We start from the raw sequence: 18970 nt of genomic DNA, 5'->3' as shown, positions 1-18970 counted from the left end.
TCTTTTGGAATTTTCACAAGAGCCATTTTTTTGTGGCTATTAGATCCTCCAACTTGTAAATACCGCCCACCTTCAGCAAACGCTTTGCAATAGACGGGAAGGGGAGGGGTTATTTCCAAAAACAACAAAAGTGGCAATACTGAGCAATGACCCAGTTCTGAACCTGGGACCTTTGCTGTGTCTGGCTGTAATCCTTCTTGGTGAACCATCTGAGATGCTGAATAGGTTCCTGTCTGATCCGTTCAAAAGTCTTGCCTTGCACCTTATTTTTGGTGAACTGTGAACCCGTTGCTCCTCCCATGAACTTCCTATTTGAACCATGCCTTTGCACTGTTTGACAGATTATTGTACTCCCTCCAGCCAATATCTGTCTCTTGGAGCTCCTGCCGCCGTCCATATCTTCACTACAACTTGTTAGTGACCTTTAGCTTGTTCCTCAACTACGCTTCCACTCAATCCAAACCTTCAACCACTTGTTACCAACCCTTGGCTTGACTTCTGCTTCATCCCAACCTACAGCAACATGCTACTGACCATTGGCTTGACACGGACTACTCTTCTGCTTGATCCCTACCTGCCGTATCTGCTACTAGACCCCGGCTTGCTTGTCTTCTGGTGGGGCGATCCTCAGGAACACAACCTGGTACTAACATGCAGCAAAACCCATCCCCACCATCAGAAGCTCTGGTAAATAGACCCCGTGCCTGGCCAGTGCCATCTGCCAGGGAGACCTGCCCATGTATTTATCTTGCTGCTCTCTCTGCTATAGCGACTGGTCTCCGAACCGAACCCCTGACCGTGACAGAAGGTTTGATGGGGCAAGAATGAGTGAGTGAATGCGGATCACATTTGTTCAAATAATTTTTTCTAAAAATAGACCTCTTACAGGTTGCTAAAGTTTACACCACAAAAAGCACTCAGCCAATGAAAGGTGATGACTCCATCTTTATTTTTCTACTGCTATCAATGGCCAACCCGGTCCCACACTTCATCCACGTCTTTTTGGACCTTCTTATGATGACGATCAGCCATGGAGTATATCTGAGGTGTATATCAGGGTGTGCTTCTTCCCCACATGAGAGCTGGGATGTCCAGCAACATTCATCTAGAAGACATTTCCCGCACTCAAGGCACTAATACACCTCCAAGGTTGTGTGGGACCTCGGATGTCCAGGAAGACAAGACCTCAGTGAGGAACATTTCTCTCACTCAGGACAGGAAAGTGGCTTCTCCCCCGTGTGTGATCTCTGATGTCTTTTATAGGAGGACCTGTCTGAAAAACATTTCCCACACTCAGGACAGGAATACGGCTTCTCCCCCGTGTGCGATCTCTGATGTTTGTAAAGATGGGACTTCTGCGAAAAACATTTCCCGCACTCAGGACAGGAATACGGCTTCTCACCCATGTGCAATCTCTGATGTGTGTAAAGATGGGACTTCTGTGAAAAACTTTTTCCGCACTCAGGACAAGAATACAGCTTCTCACCTGTGTGCAATTTCTGATGTCTGCTCAGATGTGACGGACATGAAAAGCATTTCTCGCACTCAGAACAGGAATACGGCTTCTCCCCTGTGTGCAATCTCTGATGACTGTAATGAGAGGACTTGTCTGAAAAACATTTTCCGCACTCAGAACAGGAGTACGGCTTTTCACCTGTGTGAGACCTCTGATGTATGTAAAGATTGAGCTTCTGTGGAAAACACTTCCCACACTCAGGACAGGAATATGGCTTCTCACCCGTGTGCAATCTCTGATGTGTATTAAGATTGGACTTCTGTGAAAAACACTTCCCGCACTCGGGGCAGGAATATGGCTTCTCCCCCGTGTGAGATCTTTCATGTCTAACAAGGTCTGATTTCTGTATATAACATTTTCCGCACTTGAGGCAGGAATACGGCTTCTTGCCAGTGTGCAGTTTCTCGTGTCTGGAAAGACTGGTCTTGTCTGAAAAACATTTACAACACTCAGGGCAGGAAAATGGCCTCTCCCCCGTGTGAGATCTATAATGCGTGTCCAGTTCTGTTTTACGAACAAAACATTTCCCACACTCAGTGCAAGAATATGGCTTCTTGCCCGTGTGAGATCTCTGATGTCGGGAAAGGTTGACCTTCTGTGAAAAACATTTCCCGCACTCAGGACAGGAATGTGGCTTTTCCCCCGTGTGAGATCTGTAATGTATATCTAGTTTGCATTTAAGAAGAAAGCATTTCCCACACTTAGGGCAGGAATAAGGCTTCTCACTCATGTGCAATCTCTGATGACGGGAAAGATAGGACTTCTGTGTAAAACATTTTTCGCACTTAGGGCAAGAATACAGTTTCTCATCCACGTGCAATTTCTCATGTCTGGAAAGCTTGGCCTTATCGGAAAAAACTTTCCCACACTTAGGACAAGAATGAAGCTCCTCACCTGTGTGAGATCTCTGATGTAGAGCAAGACTTAATTCAGAGCTAAAGCTTTCCCCACATTCAGGACAGTAAAATGTCTTCTCCCCCTGAACCCTGGCCCCATCCCCCACAGTACGTGGGTGCTCAGAGTCAGAGGGATTCCATGGTCTCTCCACACTGGGAAGTCCACCATCTGTAGTGGAGCTCATTGTCTTTTCTCCGGCACAATCTCCTGGGATGTCCTCATCTTCCATTTTACAACCTGGAGATAAAGTGAGACGATCCTTTGAGGGTTTCTCCATGGCGGGTCCTGGAAAAATAGAAAAACATCATCAATAGATAGGAGAGGGTTAGTTCACTTCCATCAAGATTCCATCTGGATCAGGGAGATAGGAGGGAGCAGATGTTCTCTGTGGATGTCCCAACCAGCTGGGACTCCTCCCCTCTTCAGTCAAAGGGCCTTTGCTCCTCCTCCCAGATCACTTCTAGATTTACACCGCCTTGTCAGAGGAGCAGGAACCAATGGGGGCTGGGAGGTGTAGGTTCAAGTTCAGATTTGCAGACATTTTACCAGAGAATATGTGATCATAGGCATAGGCTTCTAGTGATATGAATGGATTTAGTGTTGATGACCCACCTGTGCTGATCTCTGTAGGAGTGTCCTTCTCTATAAATGTCCCCGTTATTCCATCCTCCTCCATAGACTGCTGATCATCCCTCACATACGCCTCTTCTTCTTTAGCCTTAACTTTACAATCTCTCAGACTTCTACTCTAAATATATAATAAAATGACATCAATGGTAAAAATGCAGATAATGTACAGATCCTAATGATACTATCAGTGATTGTTCCTCATCTACCTGATGATGGTGAGGGATGGTGTGACCTTCCTGTGTGGAATCCCGGGAATACAGAGGACGGGGACATCTCTCTGGTGGGTTCCCATGACTGGATCCATCTGTAGGAAACACACACACTGACTGTATCCATTGTTTCTATGTGTTTATCAGATGATGGGGGATCTAGGTGGAGCCTCCGTACTGCTCTCTCCTTTACAATAAAGTCTCCTCTTACCTGGTGATGTGAGGGGCGGCTGATTGTCCATCATGACGTCCTTGTAGAGATCCTTGTGTCCTTCTAAATACTCCCACTCCTCCATGGAGAAATAGACAGTGACACCCTGACACCTTATAGGAACCTGACACACACAATGATACAGTCACCATCCAGACACATCCCTTGTCTGTTACTGGAGAATGTCCCAGAATTCCCAGCACTGCTCACCTCTCCTGTCAGCAGCTCCATCATCTTCTTGGTGACTTCTAGAATCTTCTCCATGTTGTGTCTCTCAGGGTTTAGGGAGTCACATGGAGGCACTGTGATGGTCATATGATCACCTGACTTCAGAGGAGGAAATCTCTGTATTGAGGAACCAATAGGAACATCATGTTAGACTCCCAGAATCCTCCTCACCTCTCTGGTCAGGTCCGTGTTTTATTAATAGAGATGAGTGATGTCATGTGACCTCCCAGAATCCTCCTCACCTCTCAGGTCAGGTCTGTGTTTTATTAATAGAGATTAGAGTGATGTCATGTGACCTCCAAGAATCCTCATCTCTCCGGTCAGGTCTGTGTTTTATTAATAGAGATGAGAGTGATGTCATGTGACCTCCCAGAATCCTCCTCATTTCTCCAGTCAGGTCTGTGTTTTATTAATAGAGATGAGAGTGATGTCATGTGACCTCCCAGAATCCTCCGTACCTCTCCGGTCAGGTCTGTGTTTTATTAATAGAGGCAAGAGTGATGTCATGTGACCTCCCAGAATCCTCCTCACCTCTCCGGTCAGCAGGTAGATGATCTCCAGGGTGAGGTTTAGTATCCTCTCAGTCATGTGACTCCAGTCCTCCTCCATCCTCATTGCTCTTGTGATCTATACAGGTCTCCTTGTAGACGGACAACTTTGGGAAAGTAAGAATGATTTGGGTGAGATCGGTCACACAATGATGGGATGTAGGGGGGGGGGGGGTAATAGGAGGGTTGCTGGACATCTAAGTGCTAATAAATTAAACTATCATTTGTTACAGGTTTCAGGTGCCAGGACTATTTTGGCCTGCCAGATCAGACAGGATCTCTTCTCTCTGTTGGGTTTGTTGCCGTTTCTGAACTGATTTTGATTAGTTTTAGATCTGCAGTCAAGTAGGCAAAACAGACCTTCTCTACAAACAAGTAATGAATAGTTAATGGCACCCAAAACATCACGTGTTTGCAGCCGCCACATCATATCATCTATTTATTGTCAGTGCTGTTTGATTAGAGGACCGTATTACTAGTCCAACACAAAGATAATGTTCCGGCCTCATAAGTGGGGCAATATTCTGGCCTTCAAGGGGTTCATCTGGGTTTCCACACTATATATGTGTGTATCATCATCTGCTGGAGATAAAAGACGCCACAGTGACTATGGAGGAAGAGGACGGACGTGATGGTGGAGGAAGAGGAGGACGTGACGATGGAGAAAGAGGACGGGCATGACGATGGAGGAAGAGGACGGACGAATGGATGCGACTATGGAGAAAGAGGACGGCGTGACGAAGGAGGAAAAGGACGAGCGTGACGGTGGAGGAAGAGGACGGACGTGACGATGGAGGAAGAGGACGGATGAACGGACGTGACAATGGAGGAAGAGGACGGACATGACGGGGGGGGGTTACTGGGTGTAAACAGAAAATAAGTTCTCATTACCTCCTCTGCTGCCACTTCCAGCAATGTCTCCTCTCTATTTCCTCCTGACTCACCTCTCACCCGGAACTTCCTGTCTGTACCTGACATCACTTCCTGTCTTCCATACAGACTTCCTGTCTGGGTAGACATGGGATCACCTTGTGGAGCTCAGAGGAACTGACACTTCTGAAATTATTATTATTATACAGTATTTATAAAGCGCCAATAGTTCGCTCAGCGCTGTACATTACAAAGGGGACAGAACAATACCAATACAATACATGAGGGGATCGAGGGCCCTGCTCTTTCAAGCTTACAATCTAGGAGGGAGGGGATGGTGGCACAGGAGGAGATAGCTGTGGGGGATGGAGTGGTAGGAAGAGTGGAGGAGGTCAGCAAGTTAGCAGGGGGTGGGGTAGGCTTCCCTGAAGAGATGGGTTTTCAGGGTGCGCCTAAAGGAGAGGAGAGTAGGTGATAATATGATGGGTTGGGGCAGGGAGTTCCAAAGGATGGGTGACAACCTGGAGAAGTCCTGGAGGCGGGCATGGGAGGAGGAGACCAGGGAACTAGAGAGAAGGAGGTCTTGTGAGGAGTGGAGTGTGCGTGCTGGGCGGTACTTGGATATTAGGTCAGTGATGTAGTTCGGGGCAGTATGGTGGACGGCTTTGTACGTCAGTGTTAGGATTTTAAATTTGATCCGTTGCGTAATCGGAAGCCAGTGGAGGGATTGGCAGAGGGGGGTGGCGGAAACGGAGCGGTTGGAAAGGTGAATTAGTCTGGCAGCCGTATTCAGGATGGACTGAAGCGGGAATAGGCAGCGGCGAGGCAGGCCAGTGAGGAGGGAGTTCCAGTAGTCGAGTCGTGATATGATGAGGGAGTGGATGAGCTGTTTAGTGTTTTCTGGGGTTAGGAACGTGCGTATTTTGGCGATGTTGCGGAGGTGGAGTCTTCATGAATTTGTTAAAGATTGGACTTGGGGCTGGAAGGATAGGTTGGAGTCCAGAATGACACCAAGTGGCCTGCAGGGTGGGTTTGATATTGGTGTTGTTGGATGTGATGGAGAAGTCAATGGGGGGTGGGGTTCGGGCTGGGGGGAAGACAAGAAACTCGGTTTTGGTGAGATTCAGTTTAAGGAAGTGGAGCGACATCCAATCTGATATGTCGCTCAGTAGGTGTGTGATTCGGGCAGAGACCGAGGGGGTGAGGTGGGGGGTTGAGAGATAAATTTGTGTGTCGTCGGCATAGAGGTGGTAGTTGAAGCTGTGAGAGTATATGAGTTGGCCAAGGGAGGAGGTGTAGATGGAGAAGAGAAGGGGCCCAAGGACAGAGCCTTGAGGGACCCCAACAGAGAGGGGGAGTGAGGGGGAGGTGGTAGCATTATAGGTAACGCTGAAAGAGCGTTGTGACAGGTAGGATGAGAGCCAGGAGAGAGCAGAATCTCTGAGGCCGAGGGAGTGTAGTTTTTTGAGGAGGAGGGGGTGGTCGACTGTGTCGAAGGCCGCAGAGAGGTCAAGGAGTAGGAGCACTGAATAGTGGCCATTAGCTTTGGCGGTTAGAAGGTCGTTGGAGAGTTTGAGTAAGGCAGTTTCGGTGGAGTGTAGGGGACGGAAGCCGGACTGTAGGGGATCGAGGAGGTTGTTGTCGTTGAGGTGAGAGCATAGGCGGGTGTAGACGAGGCACTCAAGGAGTTTAGATGTAAATGGGAGCAGGGAGATGGGTCTGAGGTTGTTCGGGTCATTGGGGTCCAGGGAGGGCTTTTTAAGTATGGGGGTGATGTGTGCATGCTTCAGTGGGGAGGGGAAAGTGCCGGAGGAGAGGGAGAGATTAAAGATGTGGGTGAGGGAGCGTAGGATGGAGGGGGAGAGAGGTCGTAGGAGTTGTGAGGGGATAGGGTCGAGGGGGCAGGTGGTGAGGCGGGCATCAGAGAGGATCTTGGAGACTTCCTCGAAGGTAGTAAGGTCAAAGGTGTGGAGTGTTGGGGGAGCTTCAGTATGAGGAATGTAGGGTGGGGTGGAAGTGGAGGTCAGAGCAGTGGTGGGGCCGTGGGAGAGGGGTGATGAGGGGGTAGCTGAGTGAGGGGGAACAGGGTTGGAGGGAGTTTGAGCAGTGACGAAGTCCCTGTGGGTAATGTCGAAGGGGAGGGGGGATGAGGGGGTAGCTGTGTGAGAGGGGAGGGGTTGAGAGGGCATGTGAGTAGCGACGATGTCCTTGCGAATTGTGTCAATCTTGTTTTTGAAGTGATTGGCAATCTCAAGGGCGGTGAGTGAGGTGCTGGGCGGAGGTGGGGGTGGAGAGGGTAGAGAGTTGAAGGTGGAGAAGAGTCGGCGAGGATTGGAGGAGAGGGTCTTGATGAAGGTCAGGAAGTAGGCTTGTTTGGCTGCGTGGAGAGAGGAGGTGTAGGTGCGGAAGGCAGATTTATAGCGGGTGAAGGCTTGTTGGGATTTTGTTTTGCGCCATAGTCGCTCCAGGGCACGACTTTGTCGTTTGAGGGTTTTTGTGTGATCAGTCTGCCAGGGCTGGAGCGTAAGAAATGACCGTAATATCTTGGTGGACTCTTTACTGAGTAGAATTTGGGGAGGGGAAAGATAAGAAAGGTTGGGATGAAACTACTAGAACAGCCATTCTCAAGCAGGGTTCCGTAGAACTTTTAGGGTTCCACCAGAGGTAACTAGGTTGTTCCTTGAGCTTTGGCTGACTGACCTCCCATCTGATGGTGCCCTACATAGTTCTGGAAGTAATGGCACTTGGCAAAGCCAGCAGCCAATTATCTTTTCACCTTTCTAAGGGTTTCATTCTTTCTACTGACCGCCAATGCAAGGGACATTTTTCCCACTGACCCCCCCCCCCCCCCCCCAATGAATTAGGTTTAGAAAGGGTTCCCCGAGACATGAAAATTATTTAAGGGGTTCTTCTCCAGTAATAAGGTTGGGAAAGGCTGTACTAGAAGGTGAGAGAAAGAGACAGCTAAGTCACTGAACAAGATAAGGGGAAGTAACAAGAATGGGAGAGAAAGAAGACATAGGATAAAAGAAGAAAGATGCTCCTCTCCAAACCGGGACAGGACAACCACATCTAGATCTTCTGGAACCAGAAGATTTTGAGCGTCTTCGATATATGTTGATATCTGGGAGCGTACAAAACTCATGCCAATAGAACTGATTCTGTTGAAATTTTTCATGAGAGCTTTTTTTGGTGGCTATCAGATCCTCCAGCTTGCAAATATCGCCCACCTTCAGCAAATGCTTTAAAATAGATGGGGAGGGGGGTGTTATTTCAAAACGCAACAAAAGTGGCAATACTGATAAGATCCTCAAGTTCTAAGGAAGGTCTCAAGACCCAAATCTGAACCTAGGACCTCTGCTGTGTCTGGCTGTAATTCTTCTTGGTGAACCATCTGAGATGCTGAATAGGTTCCTGTCTGATCCCTTCAAAAGTCTTGCCTTGCACCTAATTTTTGGTGAACTGTGAACCCGTTGCTCCTCCCATAAACGTCCTATTTAAACCATGCCTTTGCACTGTTGGCCAGATTATAGTGCTCCCTCCAGCCAATATCTGGTTTTTGGCGCTCATGCCGCCATCCATGTCTTCACTACAACTTGTTAGTGACCTTTATCTTGTTCCTCAACTACGCTTTTGCTCAATCCAAACCTTCAACCACTTGGTACCGACCCTTGGCTTGACTTCTGCTTCATCCCAACCTACAGCAACATGTTACTGACCGTTGGCTTGTCACTGACTACTCTTCTGCTTGATACATACAGTGAAGGAAATGCGTATTTGCTCCCCTGCTGATGTTGAATGTTTGCCCACTCACAAAGAAATGATCGGTCTAAAAATCAAATGTTCGGTGTATTGTAACACTGAGAGACAGAATAGCAGCAACAAATTCAGCAGAAATGCATGTCTAACAAATGATAACTGATCTGCATGTTCATGAGGGAAATAAGGATTTGATCCCCTATCATTCAGCAGGATTTCTGGCTACCAGGTGTCTTTCATACAGGTAACAAGCTGAGATTAGAAGCAATCTCTTAAAGGGAGTGCTGCAAATCTCATTTTGTTACCTGTATAAAAGACACCTGTCCACAGGAGCAATCAAACCATCAGAATCCAAACTCTCCACCATGGCAAAGACCAAAGAGCTGTCCAAGGATGTCAGGGACAAGATTGTAGACCTACACAAGGCTGAACTGGGCTACCAAACTATCACCAAGCAGCTTGGTGAGAAGGTGACAACAGTTGGTGCAATCATTCACAAATGGAAGAAACACAAAACAAGTGTCAGTCTCCCTAGGTCTGGTGCACCATGCAAGATCTCACCTCGTGGAGTGTCAATGATCATGAGAACAGTGAGGAATCATCCCAGAACTACACGTGAGGATCTTGTCAATGATCTCCAGGCAGCTGGGACCACAGTCACCAAGAAAACAATTGGTAACACACTATGCCGACAAGGACTGAAATCCTGCAGTGCCCGCAAGGTCCCTCTGCTCAAGAAAGCACATGTCCAGGCCCTCTGAAGTTTGCCACTGAACATCTGAATGATGCAGAGGAGGACTGGTTGGAAGTGTTGTGGTCAGATGAGACCAAAATCGAGCTCTTTGGCATCAACTCAACTCGCCGTGTTTGGAGGAGGAATGCTGCCTATGACCCCAAGAACACCATCCCAACTGTGAAACATGGTGGTGGAAACATTCTGCTTTGGGGACAGGACAACTACACCACATCAAAGGGACGATGGGCGGGGCAATGTACCATCAAATCTTGGGTGAGAACCTTTTTCCCTCAGCCAGGGCATTGAAAATGGGTAGTGGATGAGTGTTCCAGCATGACAATGACCCAAAACACATGGCCAAGGCAACAAAGGAGTGGCTAAAGAAGAAGCAAATTAAGGTCCTGGAGTGGCCTATCCAGTGTCCAGACCTTCATCCGATTGAAAATCTGTGGAGGGAGCTGAAAGTTCGAGTTGCCAAACGTCAGCCACCAAACCTTAATGATTTGGAGAGGATCTGCCAAGAGGAGTGGGCCAAAATCCCTCCTGAGATGTGTGCAAACCTGGGGGCCAACTCCAGGAAACGTCTGACCTCTGTGATTGCCAACAAGGCATTTGCCACCAAGTACTAAGTCATGTTTTGTGAAGGGGATCAAATCCTTATGTCCCTCATGAACATGCAGATCAGTCATCATTTGTTAGACATGCATTTCTGCTGAATTTGTTGTTCCTATTCTGTCTCTCAGTGTTACAATACACCGAACATTCGATTTTTAGACCGATCATTTCTTTGTGAGTGGGCGAACATTCAACATCAGCAGGGGAGCAAATACACATTTCCTTCACTGTACCTGTCTTATCTGCTACTGGACCCTGGCTTGCTTGTCTTCTGGTGGGGCGATCCTCAGGAACACGTCCTGGTTCTAACATGCAGCAAAACCCATTCCCACCATCAGAAGCTCTGGTAAGTAGACCCCATGCCTGGCCAGTGCCTTTCGCCAGGGAGACCTGCCCATGTATTTATGTTGCTGCTCTCTCTGGTATAGCGACTGGTCTCCGAACCGAACCCCTGACTGTGACAGAAGGTATGATGGGGAAAGAATGAGTGAGTGAATGCGGATCACATTTGTTCAACTAATTTTTTTTTTAAAATAGACCTCTTACAGGTTGCTAAAGTTTACACCACAAAAAGCACTCAGCCAATGAAAGGTGATGACTCCATCTTTATTTTTCTACTGCTATCAATGGCCAACCCGGTCCCACACTTCATCCAAGTCTTTGGTGACCTATGACCGCCTTATGATGAAGATCAGCCATGGAGTATATCTGAGGTGTATATCAGGTTGTGCATCTTCCCCACATGAGAGCTGGGATGTCCAGCAACATTCATCTAGAAGACATTTCCCGCACTCAAGGCACTAATACACCTCCAGGGTTGTGTGGGACCCTGGATGTCCAGGAAGACAAGACCTCAGTGAGGAACATTTCCCTCACTCAGGACAGGAAAGTGGCTTCTCCCCCATGTGCAGTCTCTGATGTCTGTTATAGGAGGACTTGTCTGAAAAACATTTCCCACACTCAGGACAGGAATACGGCTTCTCCCCCGTGTGCGATCTCTGATGTGTGTAAAGATTGGACTTCTGCGAAAAACATTTCCCGCACTCAGGACAGGAATACGGCTTCTCACCCATGTGCAGTCTCTGATGTGTATAAAGATGGGACTTCTGTGAAAAACTTTTTCCACACTCAGGACAAGAATACAGCTTCTCACCTGTGTGCGATTTCTGATGTCTGTTAAGATGTGACTTAACTGAAAAGCATTTCCCGCAGTCAGGACAGGGATACGGCTTCTCACCTGTGTGAGACCTCTGATGTCTGTAAAGAGTGGGCTTCTGTGAAAAACATTTCCCACACTCAGGACAGGAATACGGCTTCTCACCCGTGTGCAATGTCTGATGCATGTAAAGACCGGACTTTCCTGAAAAACATTTCCCACACTCAGGACAGGAATACGGCTTTTCCCCCGTGTGAGACCTTTGATGTTTGACAAGATTTGATTTTGCTACAAAACTTTTCCCGCACTCAGAACAGGAATACGGCTTCTCCCCTGTGTGCAATCTCTGATGACTGTAATGAGAGGACTTGTCTGAAAAACATTTCCCGCATTCAGAACAGGAATACGGCTTTTCTCCTGTGTGAGACCTCTGATGTATGTAAAGAGTGAGCTTCCGTGAAAAACATTTCCCACACTCAGGACAGGAATACGGCTTCTCCCCAATGTGAGATCTCTGATGTCTGTAAAGATTGGACTTATCTGAAAAACATTTCCCACACTCAGTACAGGAAAAGCTCTTCCCTGTTGGAAGGCCAGCCCGCACAGTCGGAGGATACGAGGAATCCGATGGTCCATCTACACTGGGTGGTGCTGGATGGACATTGGAGGGAGCCGGGTTTTCTCCTGGACTATACTGTGTGATGTCCTCATCTTCTACTTTCCAGTCTGGAGACAAAGTGAGACAATCCTCGGAGGTTTTCCTCATCTCCCGGCCATGGACTAAAATACAAAGACAAAGAGGATTACTAGACAGGAGCTGACTGGTTCCCCCAAACCAGGAATCCGCCCACATCAGGCAGCTTGGTCTCTGAGGAGCTTACAATTCCACCCCCAAGGGAACTAGGAAATGGGTCAGTGACCAATCAGTGAGCAGTATGAGTGGAGGAATGGATTTAGTGTTCATGACCCACCTGTGCTGATCTCTGTAGGAGTGTCCTCCTCTATAAATGTCCCCGTTATTCCATCCTCCTCCATAGACTGCTGATCATCCCTCACATACGCCTCTTCTTCTTTAACCTCAACTTTACACTCTCTCAGGTTTCCACTCTGAATATATAATAAAAATGACACCAATGGTAACAATGCAGATAATGTACAGATCCTAATGATACTATCAGTGATTGTTCCTCATCTACCTGATGATGGTGAGGGATGGTGTGACCTTCCTGTGTGGAATCCCGGGAATACAGAGGACGGGGACATCTCTCTGGTGGGCTCCTGGTATTAGATGGCTCCATTGTGAAATCCATGTTTCCTTCTGTAGACTCCTTCATCAAACCAAACTTCTCATCCTCCTCTTTATACTCTTTTTTAACAATAATATTATAATCCCCGAGGTTTCCACTCTATAGAATAAAACATACATTGTAACGAACACATTTGTGTATAAATCATAATTACCAATAAATGATAATCACCTACCCGATCATAGTAAGGGATGGTGTGACCTTCCTGTGTGGAATCCCGGGAATACAGAGGACGGGGACATCTCTCTGGTGGGTTCCCATGACTGGATCCATCTACCTGATGATGGTGAGGGATGGTGTGACCTTCCTGTGTGGAATCCCGGGAATACAGAGGACGGGGACATCTCTCTGGTGGGTTCCCATGACTGGATCCATCTACCTGATGATGGTGAGGGATGGTGTGACCTTCCTGTGTGGAATCCCGGGAATACAGAGGATTGGACTGGACATGACTGGATCCATCTGTAGGAAACACACACACTGACTGAATCCATTGTTTCTATGTGTTTATCAGATGATGGGGGATCTAGGTGGATCCTCCGTACTGCTTTCTCCTTTCCAATAAAGTCTCCTCTTACCCGGTGATGTGAGGGGCGGCTGATTGTCCATCATGACGTCCTTGTAGAGGTCCTTGTGTCCTTCTAAATACTCCCACTCCTCCATGGAGAAATAGACAGTGACACCCTGACACCTTATAGGAACCTGACACACACAATGATACAGTCACCATCCAGACACCTTGTCTGTTACTGGAGAATGTCCCAGAATTCCCAGCACCGCTCACCTTCCCTGTCAGCAGATCAGTGATCTTCTTGGTGACTTCTAGAATCTTCTGCATGTTGTGTCTCTCAGGTTTTAGGAAGTGAAACGAAGGCACTGTGATGGTCACCTGGTCAGCAAACTTTACAGGAGGAAAACTCTGAAAGAACAAGGGTAATATTATGAGACCTTCCCAGAATCCTCCTCACCTCTCCGTTCAGGTCTGTCTTTTATTATTAAAGATCAGAGTGACATCATGTGACCTCCTACAATCCTCCTCACCTCTTCGGTCAGGTCTGTGTTTTATTAACCACTTGAGCTCCAGAGGATTTACCCCCCTTAATGACCAGGCCTCTTTTTGCTACTCGGCGTTGCACTAATTCAACTGATAATTGCACGGTCATGCAATGCTGCACCCAAACAAAATTTACGTCCTTTTTTCACACAAATATAGCTTTCTTTCGGTGTATTTTGATCACCTGTGTGCTTTTTATTTTTCACGCTATAAACAAAAAATGGCCAAAAAATTTTGAAGAAAAACAATATTTTTTATTTTCAGCTATAAAAAATGTATAGTAAACTCAAAGTTGGTTATAAATTTAGGCCAAAATGTATTCTGCTACATGTTTTTGGTAAAAAAAATCCCAATAAGTGTATATTGATTGCTTTGTGTGGAAGTTATAGCGTCTACAAACTATGGTATAAATACTGCAATTTACGCCATTTTTCTGCTATACAGCGCTGCGCTAGTTTAACGGACAATTGCGCGGTCATGCAATATGGTACATAAATGAAATTTACATTCTTTTTTTCCCCACAAATTGAGCTTTCTTTCGGTGGTATTTGATCGCCTGTACGGTTTTTATTTTTTGTGCTATAAAAAAAAAAATTCTGACAATTTTGAGGAAAAAAAAACAATATTTTGGAGTTTTTGCTATAAAACATGTCCAGTAAAAAAAAATGCAAAAATCAAATTTAGTCATAAATTTCTGCCAAAATGCATTCTGCGACATGTCTTTGCTAAAAAAAAACCAAATACGTGTAAATTAATTGGTTTACGAGAAAGTTATAGCGTTTACAAATGGCGGGAAAGATAGTGGGATTTTTAGGTTTTTTTTTATACTAATAATGGCGGCGATCAGCGAATTATGGCAGCGACCAGCGACTTATGGCGGGACTGCGGCGGACATTCTGACATTGGGGGGTACTGACTTGGGGTCACTGACATCCCCAAAAACACTAATACAGGGATCAGTGCAAAAAAAAAAAAAACTGACACTGTACTAATGGCAATGGGGAGGAAGGGGTTAACTTTATTTTGCAGGGAAGGGTTATAGGAGTGAGGGGAGTGTTTTACTAGGGGCGGGGGTGTGTACTGGGCGGGACAAGGCTGATCGAGAAAGAGAAACTGTTCTATCTCGATCAGCTCATCCTCGAGCTGACAGGGAAGTGACAGACAGCACAGCTACTGCAGCTGTGCTCTTTGTCACTGTTTGCCGCTGATCGCCGGGACATAGCCGCTAAGGAGCGGCTGTGACCCGGCGACTGACATCTGCGGCGATGATCCGCGGGACAAATAGGGTGGCGGCGCGCCTTGCGCGCACCCCCTATTTGTTTACAAAACACACGGTTTAAAACGTGGTTTTGCCTGTGAGTGCCGCCCTGCCGCCGTATATGTACAGTGGCTGGGCGGCATGCGGTTAATAGAGGTAAGAGTGATGTCATGTGACCTCCCAGAATCCTCCTCACCTCTCCGGTCAGCAGGTAGATGATCTCCAGGGTGAGGTTTAGTATCTTCTCAGTCATGTGACTCCGGTCCTCTTCCATCATCTTAAGTGTAGTTGTTTGGTCTATACAGGTCTCCTTGTAGACGGATAACTTTGGGAAAGTAAGAATGATTTGGGTGATATCGGTCAAACAATGATGGGATGGGGATGTAAGGGGGGGGGGGGTAATAGGAGGGTTGCTGGACATCAAAGTACTAATGAATTAAACTATCATTTGTTACAGTTTTCAGGTGCCAGGACTATTTTGGCCTGCCAGATCAGACCGGATCCCTTCTCTCTGTTGGGTTTGTTGCTGTTTCCGAACTGGTTTTGCTGAGTTTTATATCTGCAGCCAAGGAATTATAAATACGTTCCTTCCTATGACTTGCTTGCTCGGAGGCAAAACAGACCTCCAATACAAACAAGTGCCCACCAAGGGGTGAAGTACTGCCCTCCTTCATTCCACTTGGAATCCAGGAACATTTGAAATTGACCAGTGAGATAATAAGGTGAAGGTTGCCTTCATTTCCTAACAGTTCTGTAAGGAGGTCTGAAAAATAAGTGCAGGTATGAGGACCATCATAGACCGAGAGCCCTGCTCCCAACTTTAGAGTCCCCCTGAGGGATTAATCCCCCCTAACAGTTCTGTAACGTCTGAAAAGAAAAGTAAGTGCAGGTATGAGGACCATCATAGACCAAGAGCCCCACTCCCCACCTTAGAGTCCCCCTGAGCCCTACAACCTCTACTGCCTGCCAACCATATCAAGGGCCCTAGAATGCTTCAGCTACCCTACCCCCTAAGGAGCCCCTAGAATCCATAAGCTATCCATTACTTTCAAGTCTCTCAGCTCTTTTACATCCTTCAGGGCCGGTTCACACCAACGCACAGTGCAGGAAAGGACAGTTCCCCGACACTTTTCCCACACTGCAGGCGAACCTGCTGGCCAATGAGCAGGAGCCTGCCAATGAATAGTTAATGGCACCCAAAACATCACGTGTTTGCAGCCGCCAAATCATATCATCTATTTATTGTCAGTGCTGTTTGATTAGAAGACCGTATTACTAGTCCAACACAAAGATAATGTTCCGGCCTCATAAGTGGGGCAATATTCTGGCCTTCAAGGGGTTCATCTAGGTTTCCACACTATATATGTGTGTATCATCATCTGCTGGGGATAAAATACGTCACAGTGACTATGGAGGAAGAGCATGGACGTGATGATGGAGGAAGAGAACGGACACGACGGTGGAGGAAGAGGGCGGACGTGACGGTGGAGGAAGAGGGCGGACGTGACGGTGGAGGAAGAGGATGGACGTGACGGTGGAGGAAAAGAACGGATGTGACGGTGGAAGAAGAGGGCGGACGTGGCGGTGGAGGAAGAAGAAGGATGTGATGGTAAAGGAAGAAGACGAACGTGATGGTGGTGGAAGAAGACGAACGTGACGGTGGAGGAAGAAGACGAACGTGACGGTGGAGGAAGAAGACGAACGTGACGGTGGAGGAAGGAGACGGGCGTGACGGTGGAGGAAGAAGAAGGACGTGACGATGGAGGAAGAGAACGGACATGAAGGTGGAGGCAGAGGACGGACGTGACGGTGGAGGAAGAGGACGGACGTGACAGTGGAGGAAAAGGACGGACATGACGGTGGAGGAAGAGAACGGACATGACGATGGAGGAAGAGGACTGATGTGACAGTGGATGAAGAGGACAGACATGACGATGGAGGAAGAGGTCGGGCACAAAAGTGGAGGAAGAGGACGGGCGTGACTGTGGAGGAAGAGGACTGCCATGACGGTGGAGGAAGAGCATGGGCATGAGAGGGGGTTACTGGGAGTAAATATAAAATCAGATCTTATTACCTCCTCTGCTGCCACTTCCAGCAATGTTCTCTAATTCTTCCCGACCAAAATTTTATTTATACCTGACATCACTTCCTGTCTACCATAGAGACTTCCTGTCTGGGTAGAAGTGAGATCACCAACTTGTGGAGCTCAGAACAACTGCAGCCCCGAGAACCATCTGGTAGTGTGACCCCGACCTTGTGCTTGGTGTGGATGGACTGTATGTCCTCATAGAGGGGTCACCTCCACTCCCACCAAGGGGGAGAGAAATATATGACTGCCTAGTCCAGCCTTTCTCAGCCAGGGTTCCATGAGCAATTTCTATTTTGCAGTAACGATGATTTCATGACAATGTAAAAATGTCCTCTCACTGACCACTGAAATAAGGGGGTCCTTTTCCCATTGGTCACCAATGTAAGGGGATACTACACTGACCACTGATATAAGGGGGTCCTCCCATTGGTCACCAATGTAAGGGGCTACTACACTGATATAAGGGGGTCTTTCTTCTATTAGTCATTAATGTAGGAAACCAATAAATGGACAACTTAGAATGAGATCTGGGCTTGGACTGAATCCATGTTTGGACAGAATTTGGTTTGTTCGGAGGGTCAGTGAACGGCTGAATTCAAAGGGTTTTCAGTCAAGTTGAACCTTCAGCTGAAGTATTACTACCACTGATAAATGTAGCAGCTTCCCATTCAGTTGCCCTGAGCTGTCATCAGGTACAATGGTGACATTTGTGGCCAAACATGGCCATGTGGCCATATTCAGGCCACGGTGTAATGCTCCATTTCTCGCTCCCAATTGCTTATGTTATCGGGGATTCCCGGCCATGTAAGTGGATGTGCTGAGTGGCGACAGTGGTTGGTAAGGAAACAGTCGGTGCAAGCTGCCACTGCTTCCATAGCATCCATTGAATTTTGGAAGTTGTAATGTTCATCCACACAAAAGGCCCCTAAACTAAAAATTGAGCTCCTCCTCCTCTGTAAGCCCCCCCCCAATATTCAGAGCTTGCCTCCTCTCCCCCCCATATAGAGAGATCCTCCCTCCTTCCTCTCCCCAGTAAAGAGCTCCCCCCTCCTTCCATCCCCTCAGTACAGAGTCTCCCCAGTACCCAGAGCTCCCTCCAGTACACAGAGACCCCCAGATAGCGAGCCCCCCTTCCTCTTGCCTCATTACACAGAGCTCCTCCTCTTCCCATCCCCTCAGTACACAGAGCTTCCCCCAATACACAGAGCTCCCCCTCTTACCATCATCCCAGTACACAGAGCTCCATGTCCCCCAAATACAGAGCTCCACCTCCTTCCTCTCTCCCAGTACACAGAGCTCCCCCTCTACCCACCCCCTCAGTACACAGAGCTCCCCCAATACACAGAGCTCCTACCAGCACACACAGCCACCCAAGTAGAGATCCCCCTCCTCCCATGTCCCCAGTACACAAAGCACCCCCCTTCCCCAAAGTATGCAGAGATCCCCTAGTACACAGAGCTCCCTCAATACACAGAGCTCCTACCAGTACACAGAGCCCTCCTCCCCAATTACAGACATCCCCCATTACTCCCAAGCCCCCAGTACACAAAGCCCCCCCAGTACAGAACTTCCCCCCTTCCTCTATCCCAGGTACACAGAGCTTCCTTTTCCCCCTTCCAGAAACCCCCCAACTCTAACAGCAACCCCCCTCAATTTATCCTGTGCTGTAGAATGCTCCCTGCAGCTGCTCCTCCTGCACTGAGGGGGAGCTATCACTTGAGTCCTGCCGTCATTTGTAAACACAGAATCCAGTATGGAAATCCACTTCTGTGTTTACAAATGACAATGGCCAATGGGGAACATGGGGCTAATTCTAGAGGTGGCAGAGAACAGGTGCACTCCTGACTAAAAAACAGGTTGCTGACAGCAGTGACATTGCAGTCACTC

At 47.6% G+C, this 18970-nt stretch overlaps 1 protein-coding gene and 1 pseudogene across 2 annotated transcripts in view; one reads left to right on the top strand and one right to left on the bottom strand.

The window, feature by feature from the left end:
* The window catches only part of LOC149464993 (uncharacterized), a 374728-nt gene that overhangs the window by 82033 nt on the left and 273725 nt on the right, over positions 1 to 18970 (top strand). The window lies entirely within an intron of this gene.
* On the bottom strand, positions 926 to 17966 carry LOC149465001 (uncharacterized; annotated as a pseudogene). The gene is made up of 8 exons (XR_016312254.1): positions 17069 to 17966; positions 15191 to 15319; positions 13467 to 13601; positions 13261 to 13384; positions 12858 to 13144; positions 12572 to 12781; positions 12347 to 12482; positions 926 to 2698 (listed from the first exon to the last, which is right to left on the bottom strand). The product of XR_016312254.1 is annotated as an uncharacterized LOC149465001 (transcript).

This window comes from Staurois parvus, unplaced genomic scaffold (genome assembly GCF_062004578.1).
Source record: "Staurois parvus isolate SC_StPar_1 unplaced genomic scaffold, SC_StPar_1.0 ptg000144l, whole genome shotgun sequence".
Classification (NCBI taxonomy): domain Eukaryota; kingdom Metazoa; phylum Chordata; class Amphibia; order Anura; family Ranidae; genus Staurois; species Staurois parvus.
This window is presented reverse-complemented; position numbering and strand designations above follow the sequence as displayed.